Source organism: Cetorhinus maximus, chromosome 2 (assembly GCF_964194155.1).
Source record: "Cetorhinus maximus chromosome 2, sCetMax3.hap1.1, whole genome shotgun sequence".
In the NCBI taxonomy this organism is placed as follows: domain Eukaryota; kingdom Metazoa; phylum Chordata; class Chondrichthyes; order Lamniformes; family Cetorhinidae; genus Cetorhinus; species Cetorhinus maximus.
Genome location: NC_135880.1, coordinates 90,508,998 through 90,528,684, shown reverse-complemented (window position 1 = coordinate 90,528,684; position 19,687 = coordinate 90,508,998).

Here is a 19,687-nt window from a genome sequence, read left to right as displayed (position 1 = left end):
AAATGTGGTGGGCCGTTATAAATCCCATTGACAACAGTGGGAACGTTAAATCCCGCTGTCGTAAAATTCTGCCTTATGGGTGTGTGATGGGTTTGTGAATGTGTGAGCTGAGAGTGATGAAGTGGTTGACTTACCCTGGCAGAACAGATGAGAGCACTCATCCTCTTCCTGCGCTGGGTGGCTGACCTCCTCTGTGCTCCAGTAGCACTGAGTGCCGCTGCCACCACCTCCCAGGCCAGATTGGTGATACTGGTGGACCTCCTGCAGCCAGAGTGTGGGTAGAGGGCATTGCATTGGCCTTCCACTGCATCCAGCGGGCACCGCAGAGAGGAGTCACTAAATTTGGAGGTTGCTGCTTTTTTCTTGGGACCATCTGTCACCTGCAGCAGTCCTGGTCTATAACATGAAGTAGGCTGTGCTCTGGTGTGCTTTAAATATGGCACCCAAGGTGAGGAGGCTCTGAGGTCATGGCATGGCAGGTAAATCCAAGCCTGCCCACCAGTGATCCGGAGTATTTCCGTGAATGCATTATTAATGAGGCAGAACGTGTCGGAAAGGGGACGATACAGCATGAAAATCCGTCATTGCGGCCAATGGGTAAAACATCTTTTTTCACGCCCGCTACCACATTAGTGCAAATTTGGGACAATTCTGCCCTCAGAGTAGCGTACAGTGATTTTAAAAACCAAAATGAAATTATTCAAAAAATTGAAGTCATGCCTTTATCTGTGAGGGACACAACAGCAGGTGAAAATGGTCAAAACTATCACCAGCCAGCATTTTCAACTCCAGTGTGAGTAAGTGTTTTCAAGTATGAATTTCATAAAAAAGCAAATTGAGAAGCCAATTGAACAATGAAAATTTACACTCCTGCTTGAAAATGAAAATGACAATATACTGTCCAGATATCGAACAACTCTCCAAAGAAATTCAGCAGCAGATATCGCATTAAAGCAAGAGTATTTCATTTATGGAAGGAGTTGATATTAACTGAATGGTTTGCTTTGTTGTTTTAAACTTCTATTAACATTGTACTTGCAAGAAAGCATTGTTCAGTTAGTAACTTCTAGTTAAAATCTTTTACATTTTGTTGATACTCAAATGTCCTCTTTCGTTGATATTAATGCATGTAGATTTGTAAAACGGTATTGCATAAAAATCCATAAATGTGTCTGTCTTGTTATTATTGACACCTGAGTAACAGCACTGTAGCTCTTAAGATGTTGCATTTTTGACTAAATTTTAAAGAATGGCTCTTCTTGTCATTAAGATTGCAAGCTCCTGTTCCCCTCCTCCTCCTTCAGGAGTTATGCCCTAAGAGGGTGTTGGCAACCATGTGCTTCAATTCGATTGGTCCATGATTATGCTTGGCAAAGTACTGCAGTGGTTTGTCATTGCCTTTTTCAGTATGGCTGACTAGGAAACACACCCACTCTCGGAAGGATTTACAAGCTGATAATCAACCTGTTTGGCTGTTATGAATGCACCTTCCTTGGCCATCAAGTCCTGAAGTGAGACTCAAACCCGGATCTTCTGGCCCAGAAGTAGGAACACTACCACTGCACTGCGAGACCTCCCACATCTGGTCTATGGTAATTAAAATATAAACATTAATGGCCATGTGCACACATTCTTGACTATCTAGGCTGTGTGGATCACTACAAGAGTAGCCTGGAACCATTTTGTAATTACAATTTTCTTTACTACGTCACTCATAATTGAAACAACCACAAGGGCAGGCACAATAGATGTCAACATTACCGTTCAACAATGTTTACACTACAGTAAGAGAAACGGTTAAATTTCAAAATACCTGATACATGAAATACTTCATGAATATTTATTACATTAAAAAGCATACATGCATTTTACCACTATGTCAAGGTCTGATGGGACATTTTTATATTGCTGTTAAAATGGGATAAGGCAAACAATCTAATTATGAAAGGTTAAGCTCAAAATAATCTTGAGAATGTATTTTAGCTTGTTATTTTTAGTTAATGATGTTTTAATTTACTGAACTATTTATGCTTATAGAGCCAATAGGAAAAGGTATTAACGGTACTTAAGCATGCACATTTAAATGACAGTGATTTTTCAGAGGGTCCCTTAGGAATGGTGCACTCTGTGGGAAATGTAACGTTTTTATTAGAGAGGATTACCCCACACAACAACAGCTTACCTCCACCCCTGCCCAACCCCCATCATGAGCTTACTTTTCAACAATACTACTCTGCAGTGATTTTTAATGATGTTTCAGGTAACGTATTATTTAGAAAATAAAAGCAAAGGAGTGTTGTTAATTTACAGTGAGCCTTAAGGAGAATGCTTTGCTGTTTAATGTGAGCCATTATAGAACAGTCATTAGTTTTCAGAATTCAGTCAAAATATAGAAAAGTCTCAGTTTATCTGAGTGTCAGTTGTTGACAATTATAAGAATGTCTGTTTGAAATTGAATGCTAAAAATGGAAAAGAAGATATACAGAATGGTTTTTACTTAGGGTGTGAATGGTTTTATGTTTTGATAATCAATTAAATCTTTATATAAGTTCAGGCATTGTTGGCTCCAGAAGCACAATGGAGTATTGGTAACATGTAAAGTCCCTCACATCTCCTTTTACCCCATTTTAAAACCATTGCTTGTTTGAAGGGCACTTTAATTTCTTAGTCTAGACTGTTAAACTCCGTTGGACTTCCTGGCAGCCCTGATTAAAATCTAGTGCTCGTTTCTTGAATATTAGATCAGTGTTTATTGGTGATTATTTAAGAAAGCTGGCCCAGCACTGCATTATTAAAGCTTACATCATCCACCCATTTCTCCTGGAAAATAAAGAAGGAATAAAAACTGATTCCTTCCCTTTCTGTATTTTGCTTTGCACTGTTCTTCCATTCTGATTTAGTAAATGCCTCATTGTCAACTTGCCTCGCCTGTTGATAATGACTGACACTAATTATGATGTGTGGCACTGCAACCTGAGCCTGTGTCATTAATTTAACGTTTCAGACTGGTCCTTGCAATTGATAAACCAGACTTGTTCTGGGGGCAGCAATAAATGCACATCTATCCCCTCAGAGTATCAGTGTTCTCTGCACATGTTTAGCTCCTGAGATGTAAGAAGAATAACAACAACCTACACTTATATAATAACTGCAATGTAGAAAAGCTTTCCAAGGTGCTTCACAAAGGCATAATCAGATTTTTTTTAAAATCAACATCAAGCCAAAGAAGGATGGTGACTAAAAGCTTGATAAAAGAGATGAGTTTTAAGGAGCATTGGAGGATAGGAAGGTACAGAAATTTAAGAAGGAAATTACAATGAATAGGGCCTAAATGGCTAATGACCAAGTCTGGGTGAAAGGAGTGGGGGAGGTCACAGAAGCCAGAGTTGGAAAAAGGGCCAGAGGAGGTTACAGGGTGAGTAAGCCGAGATGCCATTAAGGAATTTAAATACAAGGATGATCAATTTAAATTTGAGGTGTTGGGGGACTAGGAGGCAATGTAGGTCAGTGAGAGGTGAGTGAACAGGCTTGTTGAAGGATAGAATACCAGCAGCTGAGTTTAGGATGAACTGAATTTTATGGATGAGGTCAGTCAGGAGCAGTTTGGAATTGTTGAGTTTGGTTTGACAAAGGCATAGATGAGAGTTAAAATGCACAAATGGGCTGAAGGTAATGTTACGAAGGTAAAAGTATACAAACTTTGTGCTGGAGAGCACATGGAGTCAGAAGCTCAGCTCGGCATCAGTTAGAACACTGAAGTTTCAAACAGTTGGGGCAGAATTTTTCCTTTATCAGGCGGGCGCACGCCCAACCTGAACAGGAGTAAACTAGTGCACGATGACATTGGGCAAGTGTCCTGGCGTCATCGCGCACTCTCACTCTATTTTGCTTGGTGGCCGCATGCGAGAGGCAGCAGCATGCTCGCCGACAATTAAGAGGTCTACTAAGGCCCTTAATCAATTAATTAAATGGAATTTATCGCGACCCATCAACCGTTTAGTTGGTGAGCGGGCGAATAGGCCAAGCGGCCTTTGCATTTTTTGCAAAACCTCATCCACAGGTGGGATGAGGTTTCGACCAGCGATTTTAAAAAAATAAAAACTTTTAAAACTCATTTGCAACATGTCCCTGCTCATGTGACAAAGTCACATGAACATGAGGGGACATGTTTTCCTTATTTTTAAAAAATTTATTTTTACTGTGGAAAATCTCCAGGCCCCTGAGACAGCTCTGTGCCTGCAGAGAGCTTTCACTGCATGCATGCATTGACTTCCACGCTCGCCCTCCTCCCCCCACCCACCCAGGCAGTGCTGAGCACAATTCACGCTGGCTCACCTGACGAATGGAAAATCCTTCCATTGGTATCAATCTGAAAAAGTGGCCAAGAATGTGATGAAGTTGGTGGCAACAGTACAGAGTTTGTGGCATTGGTTGAAGACAGTACGGTCCAACTGCAGTATCACTGAGGAATTAAGTCATGGGGCAGAATTTTACGTCCCATGGGCGGGCACATGCATGACCCAATCGGGCATAAAATAGCGCGCGATGGCATTGGGCGAGTGTCCCGATGTCATTGTGCACTTGCCCGATATTTCGGTTGGCGGGTGCGTGCGAGAGTCAGCAGCACGCCCGCCAACAATTAAGAGGCATATTAAGGCCATTAAAGTATTAATTAAGAGAGATTTTTTGCTGTCCGTCCAGGTGGGCGAATCGGCCAGGTGGCCTTTGCATTTTTGAGGAAATCTCATTCATGGCTGGGATGAGGTTTCCGGCATTAATTGGAAAAAAATGGTTTGACATGATTTTTATTATGTATACGCTCATGTGAGTGAGCCCTATTTGGGGACATTTTTTCAGAATTTTCAACTCTTTATTTTTGATTTTCAAATTCTTCAGCTTGCTGAGGCAGCTCTCTGCCTTCAGGGAGCTTTCATTGCGCGCTCCCCGTGCCTACGCCGATTTCAGCGCTCGCCCTCCTCCCAGCTCCACCCCAGCAGCGCTGAACCTTTCAGCACGCGTTTCACGCTCGCTGGCTGCTAATTGGCCAGTCAGTGTGAAATTACAGTCAGGGGCTGATCACGGGAGGTGGACCATTTCCCAGCTGCTCCCAGGCCCACCCACCGCGCCCGCCCGACAACCTGAAAATCCTGCCTATGATCTTGAAGGGCATTGGATGAAGATGTCCTCTGCAATGCTAGTATAGCCAAATTGATTAAATGTTAATTATTTGTTCTGCCTCTCCACTGTGGTACAGTCAGATATCAGCACCCCTCCAGTGCCTGTGGGACTATTCTTCAGGCATGAATAAAGAGGGCTGAATTTTAACTCTAATGGGGAGGTGGGCTTGGGAGTGGGCAGGTGAGAGGGTTTAAAGCCCCTTTCCATGACGATGGGTTGGGAACCTGACATGATCCCACCCGGCGGGTTTGGAAGTGAGCAGGGAATGCCCATGGAACTGTCAGGTAAGTACTTACAATGTACAAAGATGCATGTAACCATGAATCAAACCCAGCATTCTGGCTTCAAGAGCCAGTGCACAGGTTTCCTGGGCTGTGTGGATTCTCTAGGGTCAACCAGGTGAGAGTACAGCAGGGAGTCATTGAACAATAAAACTAATGTGCTGAGAAATCTTTAAAAAGTGAAACTGCAATGTTTGTAGCCAGCCTCAAAGAAAGGCGTGTGTTTGCAGGATTACTTCTGTGAGCCTCAACTACTTTGAAGGTCATTTCCAACATTTTAGAAGTACTTTTAACTGGCTTGGAGGATCTTCCCTGTCATCTGATCTCGATTGCTGTGAGGCTTTACTGAAGCTTGGGAGCAACTTAGGCATCAGGAGGCTGGGCCTCTAATGAGGAGCAGCAAAACAGCCACCCCAACAGGTGCAGCACCAACAGCAGCCACTTTCTCTGCAGCCACCAGCTGCTTCATAGGACAGAGGGAATGGACACAAGAACTGCAGCTTGAAACCCTCAGCAAAGGGTCCACAGACAGATGGTCACCTCCCTCAAAATAACAAAAAACAAACAGTGCCTCTGGAGGCTCAGGCTTTCATGGCAGGTGGTTGCCAACACCAGCAGCCTCCTGGAGGGAGACCTCTTTTCAAGAGAGCCACTAGGCAGGCAATGCCAGTGCCTGTCAGTGGTCACCACAGCCTGGAATTTCTTCATCTCCGGCTCCTTTCCGCTGGTGCCGTCTCCAGGATTTCACAATCTGCCGCCAACAAGTGCATCTCCTAGGTCACCAATGTCTTGTTTTTCAAGGCTGCCACTTCTGTCCACCTTGTCACGGATGAGGCCAGTCAAACACAGAGGGCTGTCATCTTTGCTGCACTGACTGGGTTACCACAGGTGGAGGGACTCATTGCTGGAACGTATGTGATTATCAAGGTGCCCTCAGATCAGCCAGGAGCCATCATCAATCACAAAGGGCTCAACTCCCTCAGTTGAGGGACAGTGGGACAAACCCCACTATGTTAGTTTGTCACCTCCAGTAAGTTATCATGCATGTCTACGCTAGATCATCTCCTGCAGGTTTTTGCTCCTCCACACAACATCAGTGTTTACATCCTGGGAAACAAGCACTATCCTCTGAAGGTCTAACTAATGACTCCTGTAAGGAATCCTATGGATTAACCAAAAAAAAGACACAACAGGAGCCACATAACCACAAGGGCTATGAGAGGACAAGGTATTGTGATGCTCATGATGTGCTTCAGGTACCTCGATAAGTTCTGAGGGTGCCCTTCAGTATACCCCATCAAGGCTGTCCAGAATGGTTATGGTCTGCTATGTCCTTCGAAGCAGAGAGATGTGGAACATAGGACGAGGAAGGTGCAGAGCACCTGGCATTCTCTGAGGAGAAGGGGGCTGAGGAGGAGAAGCCAGATGCAGCCATCGTGCCTGCAACCACACATCCAACTGGCAGAAAAGCCACAACAGACTCATCCATGCAAGCTTTACTTAATCTGTGTATGCAAGGCCATCTGACAGTGCCATCAGAAAACCTATTCCACCCTTCTCCCTGCTTCCCCCCACAAGACAGAATTCTTTACAATAGTCAACAGGCCACCATCAGCTTTACACTCTTCCCTCCTCTTGAAATCTGATCATAACATTCATCTGAAGACTCCTGTCCAGTGTGAACAGGAATGCAAAAAGGCAGTAAATAAACATCAGCAAAATACCATCAACATTGCTAAACACACCCAGGTGAATTCTCTTGTGATGTCTTCCTCATCTACTTTCTTTTACTCCCATGTGGAGTGCTTCAGTAGAGCTAGAGACAGGCTGTTCATTCCCCTGCTCCGACAGTTGAGTTGCCCCATGATAGAAGCTTTCTGGGTTTTAGAGTCCATGAGGGCCCCGCCAAAGAGTGTGCAGGGACAGACTCAGTCATTAGAACAGGAGGCAGCATGTGGGTGTCTGTTTGAGATGAGGGTAGGGGTAGGGCTAAGAAGTGGGAGAGCCTTGAGAATTGCCTCACTTACATGTGCCTTATCTCCATTTTCACTTTAATGGCTGACCTGCAGTTCTTTGCTAGCCAAGAGCTGGGGAACACTTTATTGCATTCCAGTGAGATGCTGAAAATCAAGGGCAATGCCTTGCTCCATCATGTGTAAAGTGGCAGCCAGACTGCATAGGCCATTGATCTGGACCAGCATGCTCTTGGTTGTCTGCGCATGCGACCACTCTTTCTATGAATGTGGACATCAGCCTAAATGGCTGAGACAACAAAACTCAATGAGAGATGAAGTCCTCCAATCTCTTTCTCTAGAAATGTTGACAGAACCATACATATTTCCTGTTGCTGCTCTCTAGGTTCAATTTTCGTGGATGACCCCCGAGGCTCAGCATCTCTGTCCAGCTAAGCAGAGTTTGGAGCATCGTGCACCCTCCGATGGAGACTCTCCTCTGCTGTCCCTGTCTCCACCACTTGCTCCTGCTTATGTGTGATGTGTGTTTCGTCATGTGTTGGGGGTCTAGATGGGTTTTGTCCTTTTTGCAGGTTGTCAGCATTTTAGACCTGCAGGCGGTTTTAAAATGTCCTACTTTTCCACAGTTGTAGCGCTCAGCTCCCCCTACTGGGCATGCCTTCCGCTTGTGCAGGCTTTCCCTGTCACACCGAGGACATTTCAAAATGGCGGTCGGTGCATTTTTTTCCATTTTCATGGACTTCTGCTTTGGTGTGCTTTCCCTCTATGACCTACATACTGAATGACCTCACTCGTTCTTTTCCATGGGACCTCACCTCCGCAAACAAACACTCTATTTTGTTTTCTGAGCTCAGTTTGTCTCGCAATTTGTACTGCTTTGACTAGAGTTAAACCCTCTCTTGTCTGCAATAGACCTGATAGAGCTTCATCTAAGACCCCAACTACTATTCGATCATGAATCAATTCATCCCTCAAATTCCATAGTGGCAATTTTTTGCCAGCTTGTATAGATTGTTGATTAATGAATCCATGCTCTTGCCTGGCTTTTGCTTGTGTTTGTTAAATTTTGCCCTTTTAATGATTAAATTTTTGCAAATGTTGAAATATGAATCAAATGCCTGTAAGATTTCTTGTTATGAAATTGAAGTCTCATCGACTCCCTCCCTCACTGTTATACCATCGGCAATAGCTTCAACTGCTGAGTAATGTACTGACCTGATCCTTTTGTTCTTTTTTGTACAAACAAGGAGTGGTTCTATATCTGGAAAACCTCTTTCTCCAGTTGTCTCAGTGCTGAGCATGTTGTGAGCCTTCAGGACTCCAAGTTGGTTCTGGGAGTGATAATGTGGATTCCATGCTTCTACTGAGCCCTGGAATTGTTGCTGCTTCATAGAGTCATAGAGTCATAGAGATCTACAGCACAGAAAAAGGCCCTTCACCCGAGTCTGCGCCGGTCAAACAAGTACCTAACTATTCTAATCCCATTTTCCAGCACTAGGCCCATAGCCTTGTATGCCATGGCATCGCAAGTGCACATCCAAATACTTCTTAAATGTTATGAGGGTTTCTGCCTCTACCACCCTTTCAGGCAGTGAGTTCCAGATTCCCATCACACCCTGGGTGAAAAAATCTTTCCTTCACTGGTGTTGTTTGTTGATTTTGGTCTTTGCTCACTGCTGTCTGGACTCTGGGTCTGTGTCTCAGCTTGCATCTGCTGTATCCGCAGTGCTCCAACTTCCTGGTGAATGCTTGAATCTGTTCCTTTTGTTTTTCTTTCAAGGATCTCTTGGCTTGACAGGTCTGTAGAGCTGCTTCTGAAGATTTTTCTGTGTCTTATACTTGCTGTCTGTTGCTACCATGTTTTGTCATGTGTTTGGGTCTAGACAAGGTTCTTTGGAGCTCATCTATTCTCCAAAAGTAAGCTGCTTGAGACTTGTTAAACCTATCACTCTTTATTTGCAGCTACTATATACATATTAGGACCTCTGTACAAGGTTGGAACTTCTGATCACTCCAGATCTCTGTTACTTCATCATTAATTCAGCACCATGTGCTTCTGATGTCAACCCTTTACTCTGTGCATCTCACCATGTGACAACCTCACTACCTCTATTCCAGTAACCACCGAGGTGTGTATACTGGGGCTGCTGGAGGGTATGCATGAGTCATGTGACTGTGCAGTGCTTACACTTCTAGGGGGACTCTTTGGGTTCCTCCCTCATCTCCTTCATTGTAACCCATGTTGTCACTCTGGAGATTAAGATATGAGTTATTGCTGACATGGAGCAAGGGCACAAACTCAGCAAAGTGCAAATCATATTGGCCAGGATTTTACAGTCGGTGTGCGGGGGTGGGCCCGACATGCCGGCGCATAAAATGACGTGTGATGATGTCGGATGTGTGCCTCGAAGTCATCAGGCTATCTCGCAATGTTTCATTCAGTGGGCACGCGCTGGAGTAGGCCGCGTGCCCACCGATAATTGATAGGCCCATTAAGGCCATTAACAAATTAATTAATGCCAAATTAACGCTGCCCGTCTGACCTTACAGTTGGCGGGCAGGCGAAAAGGCCAAGCGGCCTTTACATTTTTTAGGAAACCTCATCCACGAGTGGGGTGAGGTTTCCTAAAGCTTTTATGAATTAAATAAAAAGTTTTCCTGAAAAATAAAAACATGTCCCATCTCATGTGACACAGTCACATGAGATGACATGTTTCATTAAATTTTTATTGATTTTATTTATTATTTTAAAAAATGCTTCAATCTCCCTGAGGCAGCTCTGTGCCTCAGGGAGGTTGAAGCATGTGTGAAAGAGCGCTGGCCCTGACTGTCCCTCATCCCCCCCGCCCACACAGGTAGCACTTGGTGCTACCACTCGCATATTTTGCTGGGCGGGCCTTAATCGGCCTGCCTGCATAAAATGGCGGTGCGAAGCCGATCGTGAGCACCATCCCCGCCCACTCCCGCCAAGCCCGCCCAACGCGGGAAAAATTCAGGCCATCATTTCAGTTATTAGTGACATTGATTCAAATGAGTGAACGCTGAGTGCCATATCTAATGCTGTCACCAGACCTCTGGGTCATGTCCATCCCCGCTGCCTAGTGTGTGTGCTATCCTGCCGATCTCCAATGCGGTCAGGTTGATCATGGCTGCAGGTCACACTCCAGTTCTCTGCCTTTCCCTAGAGTTGTGCGTTCTCTTCTCCTGCAATGAGAGAAATCAAAGAGTTTTGAGTGTGAAAAGTAGAACGTGTGTTTAGGATAGAGTGAAAACAATTGAGGGGGTAAGGGATTGGTGTGAGAGTGTAATAGAATGATGTTGACTGTCAGTGTTGTCTGTTGAGATGAAGATTTGAGGAGGTGACTGGAGGGAAAAGAATGTATGGACCTACAGGATGTGTAGTCAGAGGAGTGCTGTGCAGGAGAATGTTGGGAAAGTCAGAGAGTGATGGATGCTATCTGAAAGTGGTATGACACTCACCTTTCTTAACATAATGAGGTAATTAAATCTTTTCCGACACTGAATCCCAGTCCTGGGTACCATACTCCAGCTTTGTTTAGGTGGCTGGTCTCTTCCTCCAGTCCACAGAAAACAAGACCACCATTTTGGTCCTCATGTCCAGCATGACCTCTTCCTTCCATCTTCTTGCCTTCAGTTTCCTCAGGAGTAAGCTTTCCTGCAACTGCTCTGACTCCTGCTGGAGTCCCTTTAAATAAAGAGCCTTCATTGACAGCATAGGGATTATTATCTAGGAATTCTGTGGCGAGTAACTCACCTCCTGACTCCCAAAGCCTGTCCACCATCTATAAGGCACAAGTCAGGAGTGTGATGGAATACTCCCCACTTGTCTGGATGAGTGCAGCTCCAACAACAGTCAAGAAGCTTGACACCATTTAGGACAAAGTAGGCCGCTTGATTGGCACCCCATCCACAAACATTCACTCCTTCCATCACCAACGCACAGTAGCAGCAGTGTGTAACATCTACAAGATGCACTGCGGGAATTCATAAAGGCTCCTTGGACAGCATCTTCCAAACCCACAACCACTACCACCTAGAAAGACAAAGGCAGCAGAGAGATGGGAACACCACCACCTGGAAGTTCCCCTCCAATCCACTCACTGTCCTGACTTGGAAATATATCGAAGTTCCTTCACTGTCACTGGGCCAAAACCCTGGAACTCCATCCCTAACAACACTGAGTGTACCTGCACCACATGGAATGTAGCAATTCAAGAAGACAACTCACTACCACCTTCTCAACGACAATTAGCGATGGACAATAAATGCTGACCCAGCCAGTGACGCCCACATCCCATGAGCGAATAAGAAAAGTGTACCATTATTACACTCCATGATTGGCCAGGGAACCCAAAAGCAGGATGCTAACGCTGTGGTTAAAGTTAAAGAGCCACAGAAAACCCCATTTCAATTGCAAACAGGTTCCTGACACACTACCAGTCTCCCTGCTGCATGCAAGTCTGTTCAGTTAAGATTCCACCTTGAGTGTCATTCAAGTTATCATAACTGATCCTAAACTTGTCATCAGCTGATGGTCAGCTGTTTGTTCTGAATTAATCAACGGCCACATTCCTGCTCATCAAAGGTCACTACAGAGAGTCTTTCAGTGCTGCAGACATTACCTGTTAACTCCAGGAAAGAATATTTTGATTTTGGATCTTCTTGGTCTAGGTCACACCACTATTCAAGAAAGGAGGGAGAGAGAAAACAGGCAACTATAGATCAGTTAGCCTGACATCTATTGTCAGGAATGTGCTGAAATCTATTATTAAGGAAGTCTTAACAATGCACTTAACACGCATAGTATGATTAGAACCAGTCAACATGGTTTATGAAAGGAAAATTGTGTTTGACAAATTTTTTAGAGGATGTAACTAGTAGTCTAGAGAAAGAATAGATGTATTATACCTGGATTTCCAAAAGGCATTCGCTAAGGTGCTGCACAAAAGGTGAATAGGAAAGATAAGGGTTCATGAAGTTAGGTGTAATGTATTAGCAGGGATAGAGGATTGGTTATCAGATAGGAAGCAAAGAGTAGGGATAAATGGGGCAATCCCTTGGGCAGGCTTTGACTAGTGGAATGCCACAAGGATCAGTGCTGAAGCCTCAGCTATTTACATTCTTTATTAATAGCCTATATAAAAAGACAGTTACGTATCTAAGTTTGCTGACGATACAAAGCTAGGTGGGAATGTAGACAGTGAGGAGGATACAGAGAGGCTGCAAAGAGATATAGGCAGGTTAGGTGATTGGGCAATAAGATGGCAGATGGAGTATAAAGTGGGGAAGTGTGATGTTATTCATTTTGGCCATAAGAATAGAAAAGCAGAATACTTTTTTAAAGGTGTGAAACTTGTAAATGTTGATGTTCAGGGTGACTTGAGTGTAATTGTGCAAGGAACTCAGAAGTCAGAATTTTCTCGGTGGCATGTGGGGGCAGGCCCTGCATGCCAACGTGTAAAATGACGCGCGGTGACATCGTGTGCCCGCCCACCTAAATATTGCGCGCTATTGCAATATTTAGGTAGGCGGGCGCAATGTTCTCCAATGTGTGCCCGCCATTAATTAATCATCCACTTAAGGTCCTTGAGGCAGCAATTGTCTGGTATTTTAAAGGGCCCATGTGATCTTCAGGATGTCACATGGGCACAACGGGCAGGTGGGTAGGAGATATTTGTATAAATCTCATCCACAGGGGGGATAAGAGGGGTGAGTGGGGTCACGAATGTTATTTGTTAGACATTTAATTGTGTAAGTTACTGATACTTGCCTGTGTGAGCAGGAATACTTCAAAACTCTTCACAGCTGCTTGGACAAGAGTAACAGTCTTCAGGTCAGGACTCTGAGTAAACATCCTTTCTGGGGCCTTGCTGATTTCAGGAAGCCTTCACTTAGCTTGGGAATGGGAGCTGAACTCTCCACTGGAGGCACCTCCTCTGAGAAGGAAGGGAGGGCCAGAAATGGGAAGAGGCCAGGAGTCCACATTCAGCCTCCAGGGGAGTCATCTTTGGGAGGAGAGGCGCAGGCACAAGGGGCGCAGGGCCAACAGGAAGTCCAAGACGGACAGGGCTGCAGAAGACGCTACTATCCTGCTGCCAGGGTATACAGGCGGCGGAGCAGCTACCTCAATATGTCTGAGGTGCAGTGCCGAAGAAGGCTCCGTCTCTCAAGGGAGACAGTCAACTATATCAGTCAGTTGATAGGCCCTGAGATCTGCGCCAACTGTGTGGGTGGACACCCCATGCCAGTGGCACTGAAGGTCATGGCTGCCCTCAACTTCTATGCCTCCGGCTCTTTCCAGAGGTCTATGGGTGATCTTTGCGGAGTCTCCCAGTCAACTGTCCACACTTGTGTCAAGCAGGTGACAGACGCTCTGTTCAGGCGTGCCTTGACTTTCATCTACTACTGCCAGACAGGCACAGCGAGCCAGAGGGTTTGTGGCCATTGCTGGCTTCCCCCGCATCCAGGGTGCAATAGACTGTACACATGTGGCCATCAAGGCACCAGCAGGTGAGCACGGTGCCTTCGTCAACAGGAAGGGCTTCCACTCCATGAACGTGCAGATAGTGTGTGATCACAGGATGCAGATTCTACAAGTCTGTGCAAGGTACCCAGGCAGCTCCCACAATGCTCACATCCTCAGACACTCCCAGGTGCCGGGGTTCTTCAGTGCTGCAGTCTGGCTGGATGGTTGGCTGCTGGGTGACAAGGGCTATCCCCTCAGAAGGTGGCTCATGACACCTCTCCCCCATCCAAGAACAGAAGCTGAACAGCGGTACAATAGGAGCCACGCCTCCACAAGGGCTGTGGTGGAGAGAGCCATCGGTCTTCTCAAGATGCGCTTCTGATACCTGGACCGCTCAGGAGACGCACTCCAATACCCCCCAGATCGTGTGTCGCTGATAGTGGTTGCATGCTGCGCTCTCCACAATCTTGTGCTGGAAAGTGGGGACGCAGTGGACGAAGAAGATGTAGACACAGTTGCTCCGGCTGCACACGATGAGTCCAGCAGTGAGTCTGAGGATGAGCATGCACAGGGGAATGCTGGGGGGATAGATGCTGACCCGGGCATACTCCAGGGAGGCAGGGAAACCCGGGAGACTTTAATCCAACGAACCTTCAGCTAGCACACCACATATGGACCTCCAGGACAAGCCTGGGCTGTAGGCTCCATACTTGATACCTGAGGGCAAAATCTGCTTGGATAGGAACATTAACTAAGGTCCTTGTTAATAAAGCTGAATGTCCCACAAATCACTCATAACATCATGGGTTCCCGTCCACCCGCAGAAGTAAGGAATCACCCTGAGCCATACTCACATATCAAAATTTAATGATTTAACAAAATGAAGTTCAGAAAAAAATAATTACAAAGGTGTTACACATCATACCAAGCGATCATGAACTAATGGCGGGGCAACATAAAATCACCAGTGAGAAACCCATGGTGTGCCTAAGGCGCCTTAAGTTTAAGGTTGCAGGTGCTACGTATAGGTGCTATCCCCTCACTAGCACTGGCATCTGAGACAGCCTGCTCACTCTGCTGTCCTGTTGGCCTCTATGGCCATCCTCTGGTCCGTGGAGCCTGTGCTGGCCCCGCCTGGGAGGGAGCTTCCAGTTCCACAGCTGGCATCTAGCCAGCAGTCGCAGCCTCTTGGGACCCCACGGTCACTGGCAGAGGGGTGGAGGAGCTTCTGCCATCATCCGGAGCGCCCTGAGAGGAGCCCGTAGAGACGACAGGCAGCTACTGCGCCGATGTGAGGTCGCTTCGGGCCTCCCTGCTCACTGTAGATGGATGGGCACTGAGCTGGGATACTTGGTGCCCAAACCATCACCCACACTGGCACTGACCAGCTGAGGTCAATGCCGATGTGAGGGCTTGCTGGTCCGAGCACATCCCCAGGAAGCCCTGATTGGTCACCTGGAGGAGCCTCTCCAGGAGAGTTGCCACTCCCTTCATGGAGGAAACATGGCGCTCAGCCATGACATTGGTGATGCTCCGCGTGGACTCCTCCAGCACGGAGACCATGCCATGCATAGCCTCATGTATCTCCGTCAGATCCTCCCGCACACCCTGTTGGACTTCCAGCGTTTGCTGCCTCAGGGACGACTCCAGAGGCACATCACCAGCCACCGACTGAGCATGTGCCTGGTCCCCTGCAGTCCTCTGACTGCCGGCGCCATGGGCACTCTCTGTCTCTGCCCGCACCTCAAGCGAGTGTGAAGTGCCCTCACCTCTGTGCCCAGGATACGAGCCAATGTTCTAATTCCCACCGAGGTGCTAGTACATGCGCTGGTGCCTGCCTGGCAGACACAGTGTGACTTTGGTGAGTTCCGGGCCCTCAGGTGTGAGCGGTGGCCCCTTTGCCTCCTCCTCCTGGCCCTGCTCCGGTGATGCTAAAAGGGAAAACAAGGACATTTGATTAGTTGAAGTGGGGACAATGTCAACATGCATGCCTGTCCTCTGGATCAGTATGCGCTCATCCTTCCATAATCAATGGTCAACCCATGTTGCAAGCTTCAGTCACTGAGCATTCAGCAGTGCCATGGCTGCTGGGACACATGTGGTGACCTCAGTGCTCTGCAAACATACCTCCCCGTGGCACCCCAGCCTCACCGCCACCGGTGGACATGGGCGCATGGCGCCTCCCCAGATCCATGGCCTCCTGCTTGAATTTAGTCATGATGGCCATCTGGGCCTGGCCTCCGCCAGTCCACATCCGCTCGGCGGAATTGTGCGCAGTCTTCTCCTGAAAAGGAGAGAGGAACATTGATTAGTCCAGCCTGTACCTGGATTCCCATCGCATCCCTGCCACCCCAGCCAGAGTGGGACATTGCAGGACTCCAGTACTCCGTCACCCCACAGCTGCCGCACAGTCACACCAAGAATCCAGGGCTGACCCCCCCTTGCCCAAATGCTGCTTCCATCACATTTGGCACCACACGATCTAAAGCAAGGAGGCACAAGCATGTGGAATGCCAAGGGCAGCAGATAGATTAGTGCCCCACCGCCTGGAAGCTCCCCTCCCAGCATGTCAGCACCCTGACTTTGACATGCTTCGCAGTTCCAGCACTCTGCCTGAGTGCAGATCCTTGAGATTGCCCCCAAAACAGTACTATGGGTGTCAGTGTAGCACATGCTGTGGGTGCAGAATCTATCTCAGCACTACCCTCTCAGGGTGAACTAGGCATGGGCAATATCTGCTGGCCCACCCAGTGAGGGACAGATGCCGTGAATGATTCAAGGCTGTAACTGAACTCAGAGTTGTTGGGGGGTGTAGGGTGGGGTGGGGGGGTGCTTAGGGAGAAAAGGCTACCGGCTGTATTAAGTGGCCTCTGCTAACATGGTATTCACCTTTCCCAAGGGCGAGAGGTCATTGAATCGCTTGGGACACTGGACTCACATGTGTCGCACCACATCAGGGGAGCTGACTATCTCTGCCACGTCGTCCTAGGCACATTTGGTCAGGTGGGGGGGGCCTCCTCCTCCCATCCCTCGGAACGAGGACCTCTCGCCATGCTGCCACCACCTCCAGGAGGGCAACTAGGCATTCACCGTAAAACCGAGGGGCACACTGCCCCGCTGCCCTACCCTCCGGCTTGGCCTGCTCCCCAGAAGCCCTCTGGTGAGCCCTTCTTCTGGCCATTGTGATCAGACTTTCCAAGGCTGCCAGCGCTTCATTTAAACAGGCCGCCGGGTCGCCATTGCACTCCTGGCACCGCCTGCCCACTCCCGCTACCCTCAGGAGTCGCACATTACGCTGGACGGGCGTTAATTGGCCCGCCCGCATAAAATGGCGGCGTGGACCCGATCGCAGGCGGCGATCAGCTCCGTGCCCGCCCATGCCTGCTCCTGACCAGCCCACCCGACAAGGGGAAAATTCCCCCCAGAAAGTTAGAAGGCAGGTACAGCAAGCAATTAGGAAGGCAAATGGTATGTTGGCCTTTATTGCTAAAGGATTGAGTACAGGAATAAAGAAGTCTTGCTACCATTGTACAGGGTCGTGGTTAGACCACACATAGACTACAGTGTGCAGTTTTGACCTCCATATTTAAGGAAAGAGATACTTGCCTTGGAGGCAGTACAGCGAAGGTTCACTGGGTTTGTTCCAGGGATGAAAGGCTGAGTAAATTGGGCTTATATTCTCTGGAGTTTAGAACAGTGAGGAGTGAAGGGGCTTGACAGAGTAGACACTGGCTGGGGAATGTAGGAAATGGGGGCACAGCATCAGGATAAAGGGCTGATCATTTAGGACTCAGGTGAGGAGAAATTTCTTCACTTAAATGATTGTGAATCTTTGGGATTCTCCACCACAGAGAGTTGTGGATGCTCCATCATTGACTCTATTTAAGGCTGGGGATAGACAGACGTTTGGTCTCTCAGCAAATCAAGGGATGGGGGAACGAGCTGGAAAGAGGAGTTGAAACTCAAGATCAGCCATTATCGTATTGAATAGTGAAGCAGGCTTAACAAGTTGTATGGTCTATGCTTGCTCCTACCTCTTGTGTTCTTGTGACTCAGTATCACATGGGTCATGTATTTATGAATTATGGAGGGTGCTTCAGTTGCTTTTTCTATGGATAAGCTAGATTGAATTAGTTATTAGAAACCCATTCCAAGTTGGGGAGCAGAACACAGTGGGAGAAGGGTTTATTTTCATGGGTGCAACATCGCTGGGGAACTAGGAAATGCAGTACAGTGGAGGAGGGGCAAACACGGGATCTTCCCTGGTCCATGTGGCTCAGTCATTCACTAGCACCATAGGCCAGGATGTTTAGGTCGGTGAGTGGGGGCCCACTCGCTGATGCATAAAACGATGCAGGATGATGTCGGGCGGAACTCCCAACGTCACCCCGCCTCATTTCAATTTTCAGGGCGGCGGGGACACAGCCGAATCAGCTGTGCGCCTGCCGACCTGTCAATGGCCTATTGAGGCCATTTAAAAAGTAATTGAAATAATTAATGGACCTGCTCGTCCAACCTTAAGGTTGGCGGGCAGGCTGGAAGCCCTGGTGGGCTTCAGAGAAAGCATGAAACCTCATCCACAGGCAGGATGGAGTTTTATGAGGGTTTTTTAATTTTTAATAAAAGTTTGATTAAAAGTGATGGACATGTCCCAGCTCATATGACAGCGTCACATGAGGGGACGTCAGGGAAATTTTATTTTTGCTCCTTCACCATTTTTAAATTTGGCGCCAATCTCCCTGAGGCAGCATTTAGCCTCAGGGAGATGAGTGCGCTCTTTTGTGTGCATGTGCAAAAGAGCGCACTCTCGGCTGAGGGACTCCCCCATCACCTGCACAGGGAGTGCATGGCGCTCCCTGGCAGACATCAGCTGGGCGGGCCTTAATTGGCCCACCCACATAAAATGGCGGTGCGCCCCCAATTGGGGGTGCCAATCAGAGGCATGCCCGTACACGACCGCCCTTGCACTTCCGCCCAACGGGGGGAAAATTCTTCCCATAGGAACAGTTGGTGTTTCGATTAAATGATATTCTATGCAAAGACATTTACCTATCTGCTAATTAAAAAGATTGTAATATCACCACTCTGAAAGCATCACATCTCAAAAATATCACACGTCTGCAAGATAGAAATATATAATTAACTTAAATAACAACTGTCTGAAAAGTTACCAATACCTTTTTGGTTAAACATGAAGCAATGAGAAAAGAGTTACATTAATGAGGTAATTAGAAAATCTACAACCATCATTTCGCCAACCAATCAAATTTTCACTTTATTTAAAACTACCATTTGCAAAACTAGCAAGTAGCACAAAGCATACTCGTCAAATCAGCCAGACCATGTCTGATTGTGCAACTTTGCTATGTGCAAATTGGCTTGTATTTACCGACATAATAACAGTGATTACACTCAGAAGTAATTCATTATCTGTGAGGTGAAGGTTGGAGTAGAGGGTAACTTGCAGATGCTGCTGATGCCATGCATCTGCTGCCTTTGTCCTTCTAGCTGCTAGAGCTTGTGGGTACGGAGGGAGCTGCCGAAGTAGCCTTGGGAACTAGGAACAGTACATCTTTCACATAGCACACACAGCTGCCACTATGGATCGGTAGGGGAGGGGCTGGATGTTGGTGGTGCTGGATGGGGTGCCAATCAAGCGGCCTGCTTCATCCTGGATGGTCTCCAGCTTCCTGACTGTTGTTGGAGTTACACTTACCCAGGCAAGTGGACAGTATTCTCTCAAACTCCTCACCTGTGCCTTGTGAATG